At 39.6% G+C, this 15,401-nt stretch overlaps 1 pseudogene; it reads left to right on the top strand.

Annotated features, from left to right (window-relative positions):
- Window positions 1–4,073: 4,073 nt before the first annotated feature.
- On the top strand, window positions 4,074–6,612 carry LOC116756332 (annotated as a pseudogene).
- The last annotated feature ends 8,789 nt before the right edge of the window (window positions 6,613–15,401 follow it).

The raw sequence follows: 15,401 nt of genomic DNA, 5'->3' as shown, positions 1-15,401 counted from the left end.
TTGCTTCTAATACTGAGCTTCCATAGTTCATTCTTCCTTTCATTCAATAAGTATTTATTGAGAACCAGCTGCATTCCAACATGGTCTTAAGAACTGAGGATACAACAACAAACAGAAACAAGCCATTTCTCATGGAGCTTAAATTATGATGGGATAGGTAGATAATAAACAAATCATTAATAAAATGTCAGGCAGTAGTGGTAAATGTGAAAAAAATAAAGCAGAGTCAGAAGCTCCGGTGATGGATTAAGAGAAGGAGTATAGGCCTCCCTGGCTAATAAGCTCATGTCTTTTTTTTTTTTTTTTGCGGTACGCAGGTCTCTCACTGCTGTGGCCTCTCCCATTGCAGACCACAGGCTCCAGACGCACAGGCTCAGCGAGCCCGCTCCACAGCATGTGGGATCTTCCCGCACTGGGGCACGAACCCGTGTCCCCCGCATCGGCAGGCAGACTCTCAACCACTGCGCCACCAGGGAAGCCCCAGCTCATGTCTTTATCATACTAAATTTCTCTAAATCTTCAGTCCCAGTCTCTTCTTCAGGCTCGTATCATTTTTCTTCTTTATACTAATTACCGTCCCTCTGGTTTACTCTTTAACTCCTAAACCCAGAATAACTTTAATTTTTAAACTCATAAGAATTTAGTAGTAAACCTATCATAGTGTAATTTAAGAGCAGGATGTGCCCAATACTCACAATTTCATTTAGAACCGTGATGTGGGTGTCTTCATACATCTAGGATACAGTACAATTCTTTTTCCCCACCAACCAATGCTTTGTAATATCTGGGCTCAGGCCTGTCTTCCTAATCTCAGATTTTTATTTCTTTGAGGAGGGGGCACAAACATTTATTTATCTGTGCCTCTTGCCCATCTCAAGAAAGTTTTATCTCCTCTTTATCTATGTCATTCCTTTTATTTAGTTAATAAATGAAATTTATTGATATTTAATTGGAAATTTTTATTCCATGATACTTTGACGCCAACATCTAATCAAATCTACTATTGGGCAAAGGGAAGTAGGAAAATAAAGCAGTGTCATACCCCAAGCTTCAAAGCTAAGAGGAAGACAAAACAATTGGATTACAGACCCAAAATAGACACACACGCATGCACATGTACACACACACATACCCACACACAAAATAGCCTATGACCTTTATTTTTTTTCTCTTTCTTTCTTTCTTTTTAAACTAGTGTATTCATATAACTGAAGGACAGGAAGGTATTTGGAGGATCAGAAGGTTGAAAAGATCACTAGGATAAGAAATAATTTTCTGTTAACATAATATGCTAACAAGTTGTTGGTTTAACTTTCTAATCATAGATGCATAGAGTCAGACAACGTAATGAGGTGAAAATTACCTTAACTTTTCCTGCCACCAGTACCGTCTTAACAGAAACATCTTAGCAAGGTGAAGTTAATTGTACAAGATCATATACCTATTTCCAGAATCAAAAAGTTAAGTGGATGGAGTTCAGCTCAAGAACAAGAACAATTTACTTTCCTCTTACTCATGGTAACACTGAAATTAAAAAAAAAAAAATTTTAATTAGCAGTAGTGGAATACAAAACAGAAATCCTGATGACAGTTTAAGAAAATACTAGGAGAGAAATAGCAGACCGGATCTGACCATTGGAAAAACCACAGCAGAGAAACTATGTCCCCAAATTCCCTAAGTAGAGGGGAGAAGAGCTCTGATGCATTACTGGACTGGCTGCTGAATTATGAGTGGCTAGGGGATCCATTTGGTGCTCACACACTGGCAATCTGGAATTGTCGGTGGGGGTGGGGGGTGGGGGGGCGGGAAATGAATGCCCTAGGCAGTGAATGAACTTTTGACTTACGGGAGATATGAACTGGGAGATACATTTTTCTCCCCTCATCCTGAGGAAAACTGTCCTGAAACAGAGAAGTTTGTACAATCTTTGGAAAGATGATTCCATGAGATCACACTATCAGTTGCAACTGACACCCACAGTGGCCACAGTGGCCAGACAAGTGATGCATCCCATCATGTCTGTTCTCCTTTCTTCCCTGACTCATTCTCACTCCTCTGGGAATACACCTGCTAATAAACTGGCACATCAGCTTTTATTTAAGCTGTTTTCTAGAGAACTTGGTCTAAGGTAAGATGCTTATTATATGATGTTACATGAAAAAGTTACATGAAAAAGTAAGTTACAGAATAATATGGAGAATGACAAATTTTATGTAACAAAACGTATATATTCATATCTAAACATATTTTTGTCAAGGTATAAAAAGAGGTCTGAATCAACACATAATAAATCTTTGAGAATGTGTAAGAGTAAAGAAAAGACTTTGAATATATATTTTACTTCTCTATTTAAAAGTTTTGAAGGTCATCTGTTATATTTGTAATTTCAAAGAACACTAAAAAAGTAAAATATTATAAAATAAGCTATGTGATGGTATAATACTTCAAACTGAACATGTTTCAGATTTTTATATTACTGATAAAGAATTTTAGGCGCAGTTGAAAAATGGTCATATTGGAAAATGAGTTAAAGAAAGTAAATGTTCACATCTTTTCTATCTGCTTTAACATTCACTCGTGCTAAATTGAAATTTTTCTGAGCTTCTGGTAGGGAATACAACACAAAGCAATGTCTTGCAAGGTTGTGTTTATACAACACAAAAGGAAGTGCAAACCTGTCAATTAGCTGATTTTTTAAAAAAATCAATGTGAATAAACAAGTAGATGAAAACTCTTCTTAAAAATTTAACTGGCTAAATGGCAGTATTTATTTCCCTTGTGCTCTGAAGACAGACAAGCTCTTTATATTTACAACAACAACAAAAAATAGCTCCTTAAGAAAAAAATGAAACTGATCTCTTTCCTCTAATTTTATTAGATTAAAAATTTAGTTTCCTGTAATTAGTATTTGGGCATATAAAAGCTACAGTGATATTCTAATAAATATAATACTTCTTTAGCCATACATATGTGTTTTTAAGATGTAGTATAAGGGACTTTTTAAGATATCACCAAAACTTGGTTTCAAAGTTTTTTTCTCCATTTTATGCTGAAAGCAGGAAAATCTCTCCCAAAGAAAGGGTAGCATGTCCATGAAGTAACAGCAATATTAACAGAAGGTGATTATGTAAGTTATTCTAAATTGACTTTAGTTCCATTATGTAGTTATCATATTTAAAATGCAATATAGAAATAACCACTTTGTTTTTATAAAATTTCAGTTAATTCTTATATGCACTACTGAATAATTTCTATTTGCTTTCTTGGCAGTGAAAAAAAACTATTGGTTTTAGGGGTTCAAAAGTAAATTGCTACACCAATGTAAACTATACTTTTGTTTGTAGTGAAGGTAAAAGACTTTGAAGATCCCACTGATAACTCTGTAAAATATGAGGAGAAATTACCAAACCAGGTGATTTCTTGCCATATATATATATATATGAAGTATAGAGGTTCTAAAATAAGCTATTTCACATGAAAGTCTTCATGGCTGATAAATATGACTATCATAGGTATATTTTAAGAGGGGATTGTTTATTAACCTGTTTAAAAAAAAAAAAAAAGGTTAAAAATAGGTCTGGGAAGTTTGCATCCCCAGCCAAGGATCTAGAGGGAGAGGATTTATTCCGAAGGAAGTTCATGTCCCTAATCAAGGATGAAGAGGCTCAGGTTGCACTGGCTAGAAGCTCACATCCATGCTTAAAGATGAAGGAGGCCTGCATTATACAACTTCAAGCTTATATCCATATCCAAGTGCAGAAGAGACCAGGATTCATGCAACCAGAAAGGTCATACCCAGGATGTTCATATTATGTTCCTTCATAAAGAAGGAAAATGGCCACTCATTCATTGCTTCTGGGAATGTGAAATGGTACAGCCACTTTGGAAAGCAGTCTGGGCATTTCTGAAAGCACTAAATTTGCACCCATCACACAACCCAGCAATCACAGTTCAGGGCTCATCCCAGAGAAATGAAAATCTAGGTTCTCACAAAATCCTGTACAGTAATATTCGCAGCAGCATGATTTGTAATAGCCAAAGACTGGAAACAACCCAACATACTTTCGGGTGAATGGTTAAAGTGACTGTGACTGTAGTACGTCCATACCATAGAATAGTACTCAGTGAATAAAAAGGGAACAGAGTATTGACTCATTTGTACCAATGTAAAACTAATTTTCTAATGAAGAAAACAGTATAGGGTTTATAAAGTGGACACACTGGATGAACACCAGAGAATGATGTAGAGGGAAAAAGTTAATCCCCCAAAGTTATATTCTATACAATCTATTTATATAGAATTCTCAAAATGCGGACAGTTTAGCAATTACCAGGCATTAGGGGAACGGTGCAGGAGGAGTTACCCATGGGGGAAAGTGGGTAAAGGGTATACGAAAATCTCTCTGTATTATTTCTTACAAGTGCATGAGAATCCACAATGAGGTGACAATAAGTAGTTTAATTAAAAGAAAAAAATTAGAGTTGAACCCTCTACTATTTGCACTAGACCCGACCGTTCTGCCAATCACTGCTTGTAAATCCTGGCTGTAGATCAGTCCGCAGCGAGATTCTCCCGCTGGGAATGGCGTCTCTCCCCAGGCGGAGACATTCCTCAAATGCCTCTAGTAAAGGAGGTGGCAGTACAAAAGGAGAACCAAGCCAGCAATAAAGAAATTCTCAAGTAGAGGTGGGAACGCATACAGGAAGCAAGAGGCAGGGGCAAGAAGAGGCATCCCAGATGCGCCCCGTTATTGAGATACTGGTAAAACAAAGAAGGGACAGTGGACTGGATGTGCCCAGAAGTGCAGCGTAATTGCAGTCCAGGCCCGAGATATTAGAAAGCAAGCACGGGTCCGTTGAAAGAGAACGCTCACTGCAGTAGAGCGGGGCAGGTTCCCGTGGGGGTCCTGCGCCTCACCTCCGCGGGTCAGAGGTCACGTCCCGGGCCAAAGTCAGTTTTGGCTGAGGCGGACTTCAGGGCGCAAACACGCTGCCTCCTTTCTCCTCGCTGCCCGGGACCCCCGCGCGGTCAGTAATGCCCGCGCCCAACTGCGCACCGCCCTCTTTCCCGTGCACTTCTGCCCTTCCCCCGAGCTCTCCTCCGACCTGCCCGAGGAAAGGCAGGAGCTAGGCCTCCCGCCTGCCCTCCCCCACCACGGCCTACCTGCGGGCTTGCGAAGTCCGGTAGCTGCTGCGCAACAAGTTTGTGGTCGTCGTGGGGGACCCCATGCAGAGGGCCGTGTGCAAGGACCTGGTGCTCCTGCTGCAGAAGGGCTGCCTGTTCTTTTCCAGCCAGCTGAAGGCCAAGGGCGAGCTGAGCTTCGAGCGCGATGTGCCGCGGAAGGGCTGCGGGTGGGAACGCCTGCACAGCTGCACGTATTACCGCGACGTCTGCCGGCTCTGCTCCGGCCACCACCTGGTGCGTTTCTACTTCCTCGTGCGTGCGTACTCCGCGTACGTAAAGACGTCCTGGAACACCTGCGTCGGGGCGAACACGCCCCGCACGTGGTGGTCGTGAACTCCTGCCTCCGAGACCTCTCCACGTACGGCCAGGATTTCCAGAGGAGTTACCTGGAGAGCTTAGAGAGCCTGTTCGGGCGCCTGGAAAAAGTGCTGCCCGAGGCTTGCCTCCTGGTGTGGAACACGGCCCTGCCAATGGCGGAGGTCGTCTCCGGGACTTCCTCCTGCCGGAGGACCTATTCTGAGGTGCGTGCCTGCAGGAAGAAGTGATAGAGGCCAACTACTACAGCTCGGCAGAGGCCAGCAGGTACGGCTTCGACATGCTGGACCTGCATTTCCACTTCCGGCATGCAGGACAGCACCGGCAGCGAGATGGCGTGCACTGGGACGAGCGCGCACACTGCTACCTCTCCCAGCTGCTGCTGGCTCATCTGGCCGATGCCTGGGGCGTGGACCTCCCCTGCCGCTACCCCGTGGGCAGGTGGATCAGGGATGGTCCCACCAGGGGACTTCCAGGCCCGGTGGACGGTAGGCAGCCCCGGGACAGCAGAGGTGACCCGGGCGAACAGCCCTTGTCCTGGTTCCCAGCCACGTCGGCATGCCTCTGCGGCGACCTTCGGAACCCTTTCCCCAGGCGCGACCTCCGTTCCAGCCCTACCGCCAAGGCACCTGTGTGCCCTACCACTCATCTTCACAGCGCGGGCAATTCTCCAGTGATTCTTCAGCGCGCCAGGTCAGATACACACTGGCGAAGCAAACTCAATGATTGGCCGGGAGACACGTGTCGGCCCGATTCGCAGAACCTCTACCCAACATCGGAGCAGAAGGTCGCCTCCCTACCCTCCCCAGTGCCCCAGCGGGCCATGCAGACGCCAGCGAAGGCGCACCAACAGACGGACCCAAGCACACCCAGAGGCAAGACCCCAGTAGCCAGACCTGGACCTGGGCTCCTTCCCAACGTAGTCAATAGGCTGGACAGACTGCCCAACTTCTCTCACTTAAGCGTGGCCTTCAGCAACCCTGCGATGGTGAGGACTCCTTCACCCTCTTACTTTCACCGGTCAGCAACCTCACACATTCTTCTTTGCCAGAGCCTTCACTCCACTTATCACACCATTCTCCTCTTAACGTTGTGCAGAAATGAGCTCTAAATGAAAAAGTACACACACGGTTAAGCCTTGCCTAAATATAAGTCTTCCAACAGTATTCTCCCTAGACATTTTTCCTGAAAAGAAAAAGGGAAAAATTTTGAACCTTAACACTTACCAAAACATTTCTAGTGACTTCAGTATCACTGTTAGTTTTTACATACATTTATAGAACTTACTCTCTAAAGCTTTCACCACAAATTGTCTTGCACATTCCTTAATTACATTTATCTGTGTTTCAACATAATATTTATCCTTAAAAAAAGTATTCCATTCACTAACACAAGAGTCCTTATTTTCTGTTAGTGACATATTTTCTACTCTTGAGCTCATCAAATACCTAGCATATTTTAAAAACTAGACTTCATTTTTTAGAGCAATTGTAGATTCATAGCAAAATTGAGAGGAAAGTAGAGAGTTCTCATATACTTCCCATACACAGCCTCCCCCAGTAGCAATATCCCACACCAAAATTGTACATTTGTTTACCTTCAGTGAAACTACACTGATGTATCATTTCACCCAAAGTCCATTTTACACATTAGGGTTCACTGTTGGTGTTGTACATTCTATGGTTTTTGGCAGATGTATAATGACATGTATAGTATCATACAGAATAGTTTTATTGCCCTAAAATTCCTGTCTGCTCCTTTTCTTCATTCCTCCCCCATCCAACCCCTCGCAACCACCCATCCGTAATGGTCTCCAGAGTTTTGTGTTTCCTAGAATGTTATATAGTTCGAATCATACAGTAGTAGCCTTTTCAGATTGGCTTCTTTTACCCAGTAATTTGCCTTTAGGTTTCTTCCATGTCCTTTCATGGCTTGATAGCTCGGTTGTTTTTAATGGTGAAAAGTATTCTGTGGTCTGAATGTACCACTGTTTATCCAGTCACCTGCTGAAGGACATCTTAGTTGCTGCCAAGTTTTGGAAGTTATGAATAAAGCTGCTTTAAACATTCATGTGCAGGTTTCTGTGTGGATATAAGTTTTCAACTCCTTTGAGTAAATATCAAGGAATGCAGTTGGTGGATCATATGGTGAGAGTATGTTTAGGTTTGTAAGAAAATGCCAAACTACCTTCCAAAATGACTCTACCGTTTTGCATCCCATCAGCAACTAATAAGAGTTCCTGGTGTTCTACATCCTTGCCAACATTTGGTGTTGTCACTGTTTTGGATTTTCACCATTCTAATAAGCACAAGGTATCTTGGTGTTTCAGTCTGCACTTCCCTAAGGACATTACATTGAGCTTATTATTTATTTTGGTATTTATTATTATTATTATATTTATTATTATTCATAAGCTTATTTGCCATCTGTATATATTCTTTGATGAAGTGCCCATTTTTAATCAGTTGTTCCTTTTCTTATTGAGCCTTAAGATTTCTTTGTATCTTTTGGATAACAGTATTTAATCATATGTCTTTTAGAAGTAACTCCCAGTCTGTGGCTTATCTTCTCATTCTCTTGGTGGTGTCTGTTGCAGAGGAGAAGTTTTTAATTTTGAGGAAGTCCAACATATCAGTTTCTTTCATGGATTTTGCTATTTGTGTTGTATCTAAAAGTTTATCACCAGGGCTTCCCTGGTGGCGCAGTTGTTGAGAGTCCGCCTGCCAATGCAGGGGACGCGGGTTCGTGCCCCAGTCTGGGAGGATCCCAACATGCCGCGGAGCGGCTGGGCCCATGAGTCATGGCCGCTGAGCCTGCACGTCCGGAGCCTGTGCTCCACGACGGGAGAGGCCACAGCGTTGAGAGGCCCGCGTACAGCAAAAAAAATAAAAAATTAAAAATTAAAAAAATAAAAATTTATCACCAAACCCAAGGTCATCTAGATTTTCTCTTGTGTTATGTTTTAGGAGTGTTTTAGTTTTGCATTTTACATTTAGGTCTATGATCCATTTTGGGTTAATATTTGTTAAGTGTATAAAGTCTGTGTCTGGATTCATTTGTTTTGCCTGTGGATCCAGTTCTTCTCACACCATTTGTTGCCTGAAGTGTCTGTCCTCCAACTTTTTTTTCTCCTTTAATGTTGTATTGGCTACTCTTATTCTTTTGTCTTTTTGTGTAAACTTTAGAATCAGTTTGTCAGTAGCCACAAATAGCTTGCTGGGATTTTCATTAGGATTACAATGAATCTATATCAGGTTGGGAACAATTGACATCTTGACAGTAGTCTGTCTTCCTATCCATGAATGTGGAATATCTCTCCATTTATTTAGTTCTTTGATTTCTTGCATCAAGATTTCATAGTTTTCCTCCTATAGATATCTTGTACATATTTTGTTATGTTTATACTATGTCATTGAGGGGGGTGTTAATGTGAATGGCATTGCGTTTTTTATTTCAAGTTACAATTTTTCATTGCCCGTATATAAGAAAGCAATTGACTTTTGTATACTTATCTTGTATCCTACAACCTTACTATAATTACTTCTTGGTTCCCGAAGTATTTTTTTTGATTCTCTCAGATTTTCTACAGACAGTTATGTCATCTGTTAACAAGTACAGTTTATTTCTTCCTTCCCAATTTGTATATGATCTATTTCCTTTTCTTGTCTTGTAGCATTAGCTAGGGCTTCCAGTATGATGTTGAAAAGGAGTGGCTAGAGGGGATATCCTTGCCTTTCTCCTGATCTTGGGGAGAAAGCTTATAGTTTCTCACCATTAAGTAAGATGTTAACTGTAGATTTTTGGGTATGTTTTTAATTAAGTTGAGGATGGTCTCCTCAGTTTCTGGTTTGCTAAGTTTTCATCATGAATGGGACTGGATTTTGTAAAAGGCATTCTCTGCATGTACTAATATGATTATGTGATTTTTCATCTTGTTGATGTGATGGATTATGTTAATTTGATTTTTGGATGTTGAACCAGCTTTGCATCTAGAATAAATCCCACTTGGTCATAGTGTAAAATTCTTTTTATACATTGTCAATTTGATTTGCTAATATTTTGTCGAGGATTATTGCATCTATATTTTTGAAAGATACTTGTCTGTAATTTTCTATTATTGTAATGTTTTTGTCTGGTTTGGTATTAGAGTAATGCTAGCCTTATAGAATGAGGCCACCTACTTCTATCTTCCAGAAGAAATTCTAGACAACGAGTATAATTTCTTCCCTAAACGTTTGGTAGAATTCACCAGTGATCTCATCTGGGCTTGGTGCTTTCTGTTTTGGAAGGTTATTAATTATTGACTCAATTTCTTTTATAAATCTAGGCCTATTCAGATTGTCTGTTTTGTCTTCTGTGAATGTTGACAGATTGCATCTTTCAAGAAATTGGTCCATTTCATCTAGATTAACAAATTTGTGGGTGTAGAGTTGTTCATAATGTTCCTTAATTATTCTAGTTCTTTTAATGTCCATGAGGTCTGTAGTGGTGCCCCCTCTTTCATTTTTTTTTTTTTTTTTTTTTTTTTTTTATGCGTTACGCGGGCCTCTCACTGTTGTGGCCTCTCCCGTTGCGGAGGACAGGCTCCGGACGCGCAGGCTCAGCGGCCATGGCTCACAGGCCCAGCCACTCCGCGGCATGTGGGATCTTCCCAGACCGGGGCACGAACCCGTGTCCCCTGCATCGGCAGGCGGACTCTCAACCACTGCGCCACCAGGGAAGCCCCCTCTTTCATTTTTGATATTAGTAATTTTTGTCCTCTCTCTTCTTTTAGTTTTCCAGGCTATTGTTGATCTTTTCAAAGAACCAGCTTTTAGTTCCATTGATTTTCTATATGGATTTTGTATTTTCAATTTCTTTGATTTTTGCTCTAATTTTTATTATTTTATTTTTTATTATTTTATTATTTATTTTTATTATTTCTCATTTAGATTTAATTTCCTTTTCTTTTTCTAGTTCTCTAAGGCACAAGTCTCTATTATTGATTATTAGATCTTTCTTTTGTTTTAATACTTACAATCAATGCTATAAATTTCACTTTAAGCACTGTTTTCACTGCATCCCCCAAATTTTGATAAATTGTATTTTCATTTTCATTTAGTTAAAACATTTTAAAATTTCTCTTGAGATTTGTTCTTTGAGCCATGTATTATTTAGTAATGTGCTCTTTAATCTCCAACTATTTGGGGATTTTTCAGCTATCTTTCTGTAATTGATTTCTAGGATAATTCCACTATAGTCTGAGAGCAGGTATTGTATGCTTTCTATTCTTTCATATTTGTTAAGGTATATTTTTATGGGTCAGAATGTGGTCTATCTTGGTGAATGTTCCATGTGAGGTTAATAAGAATGTTTATTCTGCTCTTGTTGAATGAAGTATTCTGTACATGGCATTTATATTCAGTTATTTTATGGTTCTGTGGAGTTCAACTATGGTATACTTAGTTTCTGCTTGCTGGATCTGTCCATTACTGATAGAAGGTCTTGAAGTTTCCAACTATGATGGTGGATTCATCTGTTTCTTCTTGAAGTTCTACCAGTTTTTGCCTCCTGTATTTTGATGCTCTCTTGTTAAGCGCATATCTAATAAAGATTGTCATGACTTCTTAAAGAATTGACTCTTTATCATTATGCAATGCCCTTCTTTATCCCTGATAATTTTCCTTGCTTTGACATCAGCTTGCCTCATCTAGTGTTAGCATGATATATCTTTCTCCATCCCTTAACATTTAATCAACGTGTGTCTTTATATTTAAACCAGGTTTCTTATATATGACATAAAGTTGGGTCTTTTGATTCACAATCTATTAATTGGTCTTTTAATTGGTTTACTTAGAGCATTGACTTTTAATGTGATTATTGATATATTTTGATTAATATCTTCCCAATTTGTACCTGTTTTCTATTTGTTGCCCTTTTTCTTTGTTCTTGCTTTTGTCTTCCACTCTTTTCCTGTCTTTCATGATTTTAATCAAGCATTTTTATGATTCTATTTTTTCTTCTTTTTTAGCATATCAATTATTACTTCAGTTTTTAACCTTTTTAAGTGGCTGCTCTAGAGCTTTCAGTATACATTACAACTTATCCAACTTTACTTTCAGGTAAACCTATATTGCTTCATGAGTACAGCAAGGTTATCCATACATTGAAGACCTTCTTGCTATTATTATTTTAAACAAACTGTTATAGGTTAAATCAATCATGAATAAAAATTAAAAGTTTTTATTTTACTTTCACTCATCCTTTCCCTAATGCTCTTCTTATCTTTATACAGATTGAGTTTCTGAAATGTTATTTTCCTTCTCTCTAGAAAACTCTTTTTTTAACATTTCTTGCAAAGTAAGTCCCTGCTGGCAACAAATTCCTTCAACTTTTGTCTGAGAAAGTATGTCTCCCTCACTTTGAAGGATAATTTCGTAGGATACAAAACTCTAGGTTAGTGTTTCCTTGTTTTTCTCTCTCTAAACTTTATATATTTCACTTCACTTTCTTCTTGTTTGCATGATTTCTGAGAAGTTTGATGTAATTTTTATCCTCGCTCCTCTACAGGTAAGGTGCTTCCTCTGACTTCTTTTAAGATTTTTTTCTTTATCTTCGATTTTCTGCAGTTTCAATATGGTATGCCTAGATGTAGATTTTTTTTTTTTACATTTAACCTGCTTGATGTTATCGGAGCTTCCTGGATATGTGGTTTAGTGTCTGGCATTAATTTGCAGAAATTTTCAGCCTTTATTGCTTCAGATATTTCTTTGGTTCCTTTTTTTCTTCTCCTGTGGTATTCCCATTATGCCTATGTTAAATCTTTTATAATTGTTCTACTGTTCTTGAATATTTTGTTATATTGTTTTCAGCCTTTTTTCTCTTTGCTTTTTAGTTCTGGAATTTCTATGGGCATATCCTCAAGCTCACTGATTCTTCCCTCAGCCGTGTCATTCTGCTAATGGGCTCATCAAAGGCATTCTTCATTTCTGTTACAGCATTTTTTTATATCTACAATTCTTTTTTATTCTGTCTTAGAATTTCTGTCTCTCTGCTTACATTACCCATCTGTTCTTGCATGTTGTCTGCTTTTTCCATTAGAGCCTGTAGCGCATTAATCATAGTTGTTTTAAATTCCTAGTCTGGTACTTCTAACAACTCTACCATATCTGATCTGGTTCTGATGCTTGCTCTGTGTTGTTTTTTTAACATCTTTATTGGAGTATAACTGTTTTACAATGGTGTGTCAGTTTCTGCTTTATAACAAAGTGAATCAGCTATACATATACATATATCCCCATATCTCCTCCCTCTTGCGTCTCCCTCCCACCCTCCCTATCCCACCCATCTAGGTGGTCACAAAGCACAAAGCACTGAGCTGATCTACCTGTGCTATGTGGTTGCTTCCTGTATTTTTAAACTGTGGTTTTTGCCTTTTAGTATGCTTTGCCTTTTAGTAGCTGGACATGATGTACTGGGTAAAATAACTATGATTAATAAGCCTTTAGTGATATGGTGGTAGGGTGGGGATGGGGGCAGGAAGCATTCTATAGTCCTATGATTAAGTCACCATCTTTCAGTGAGAGGCCCCTGGACTGTGACCTTCATGAATGCTTTTCAGTTTCCCCCACTTAGATGGGACAGGTTGACTAGAGGGGGCTGGAGTTGGATAGTTCCCTTCTGCCAGGTTGGTTAGGCTCTGGGGAAAAAGCCCAGTAGATTAGGCTCTGGTAGAATAGTTTCTCTTAAGGGCAGACCTTGTTAAAGACAGGATGCTCTGGACATATTTCAGTATTGCTACTTTGCCCATCCTCTTGCCAGAATCATGAGAGAAATTTTCTCTCATCTTCACTGTGAGAGCCTCGTTGGGGTAAAACTCACAAAAGTGTGGGACTCCCCTAAAACTGGACTCCTCTGGAGTTTTTAGATTTCAGATTTGTCCATACTAAGCTTCCAGCAATTTGTGAATTTTGTTTAGGTTTTCCTATTCGAGTACTAATTCCAACAAAGGTTTCTTCTTGTGGGTTTCTACTCCAGTAAATTGTGATTCTGTGTATCTGTCTGTCTCCAGTTTCGGAGAAAGTGATTTGCTTTGTAAGCTCAATTCTGTGACAGATCTAAGAAGATTTGTTGATTTTCAGTCTATTCAGCTTTTTGCTTGTTAGAATGGAGTGATGACTTCCAAACTCCTTACATGCTGGACCAGAAACCAAAGTCCAGTCTAGCACACTTTGGAAGGGCTCAGAGAACTGAAGCATACTGCAGCGTAAGCTAGAGTCCTCACCAAACAATCCCTCACAATTTTCTTGTGTCTGTTTTAATTCTTTAATGTTATCTCCTTCTTTCATAGTTCATGCATTTTTTTAAACTTTTGGTTAGAAAATTGGTATACTTCCCCATCAACTGTCCTTGTTAGAATTTTACTACTGGTTACCCTTGCTAGAAATACTCCTACCTATATGATGAGACAAAGTATGGACTTACACCTGCCTGCCTTCAATCTCTGTCTTTGCATCCTTTCCCCTTTAAGTGTGGACATCCTTTAAGTGTGGACATCATCTTGTGTTAGAAGCCCTTCTGCCAGGCTGCATGCTGCAGCATAACAAAGTAAACAAGATAAAGTGAACATCATCACACATTTGGTTTTCTAACATCAGCAGGAAATTAAAACAACATTTCTGTCACATTTCCTCAACAAACAATGTTGTGGAGTTTCAATAAGGAAAGAGGGAGACTGACACATTGTGATGCAGAGGGTTTTCAGGGAATTAGGATATTGCCTAAAAATAAATATGGCTGAACATTCCCTAACTGTTAAGTTTACGCTGGGCCCCCTTCTATCTCCCTTGTCATAATTCTCTGTAGCAGGTTTCTTTGAAAAAGGCTCCATTCTTTTCCCATCCTTTGTTAGACTCTCCCCACTTTTTCATAGGCCATAAACTCTCTAATGTACACATGTGGCAGGGACAGAGTCTCATCTCAATGCATCTTGTGTCACAGTGTACCCATTAATCCGCCATGCTCAGAGAAAAGACTGCAGCCCTACAACCTCTTTACTAGGGTTTTGTGAATGCTGCTTAATTTCACTACATCTGTCAAGCCGCTCTTTATCAGAGAGTCTAACAGCCTTTGAGTGCACGGTGCTCTGTCACTTATGTAGGGGTCGTATTGATCTTTCTGGTGTGTGCTCTAAAGTGGCTAGCGTCAAAAGCTAGTGTGGCAGCCGGTTTGAACAGTATGGGTCATTTACAAACTTTAGGATGAGATGCCGCAGGATGCCAAGGAAAACGTTTTTGTTTTTCCAGAGAGAACCATAGTTCATGAAATGTGGTTAATGTACCATATTTGTATACCCTTAAAATCATTTTATAACCACACTGAGTGCCTCTGAGCATTAAATATATTTTATAAGTAGTTGGTTAACTAGCTGTTGTGTGCTTTAAATAGTAAATAAAATGGAAAGGCACTAAACAGTGACTATATTTCATAGAGTAAGATGCTTTTCCAGCCACTCAATAATTCTCAATGTTAAGAAAAATTGATTTTCCAACTGCTGAGTGCCTCTAAAAATTAGCATCTTATCTTCCTACAGGGGATGCTTTTCAGTTAGCCTCCTTTCTCCTAGCTTTTGACTTAATGATCTCTAAGGTTCTTTTCTTGCTAAAAAATTCTGTAGGTTCTGTTGGACTATAATTTTACTTGGGCACACATGTAATTGGGAAAAATATAAAACAAGAAACAATTTCATCTTACCTTTTTGAATGTTTATTTCACAAGCAGTATCAATAGTTCTTCACCTGCTGACTACTCCTAAAGTCCTACCACTCCCCTCTCCCCGCAAGAGCAGGACTGCATGGAGAGACCTAAGACAATGACATAGAACTTAAGAGTACTAGCTTCCAAGTATCTTCACACAGCGCA

Source organism: Phocoena sinus, chromosome 7 (assembly GCF_008692025.1).
Source record: "Phocoena sinus isolate mPhoSin1 chromosome 7, mPhoSin1.pri, whole genome shotgun sequence".
Lineage (NCBI taxonomy): Eukaryota > Metazoa > Chordata > Mammalia > Artiodactyla > Phocoenidae > Phocoena > Phocoena sinus.
The sequence above is the reverse complement of the archived record's forward strand: the minus strand, read 5'-3'. Positions and strand labels throughout refer to the sequence as shown.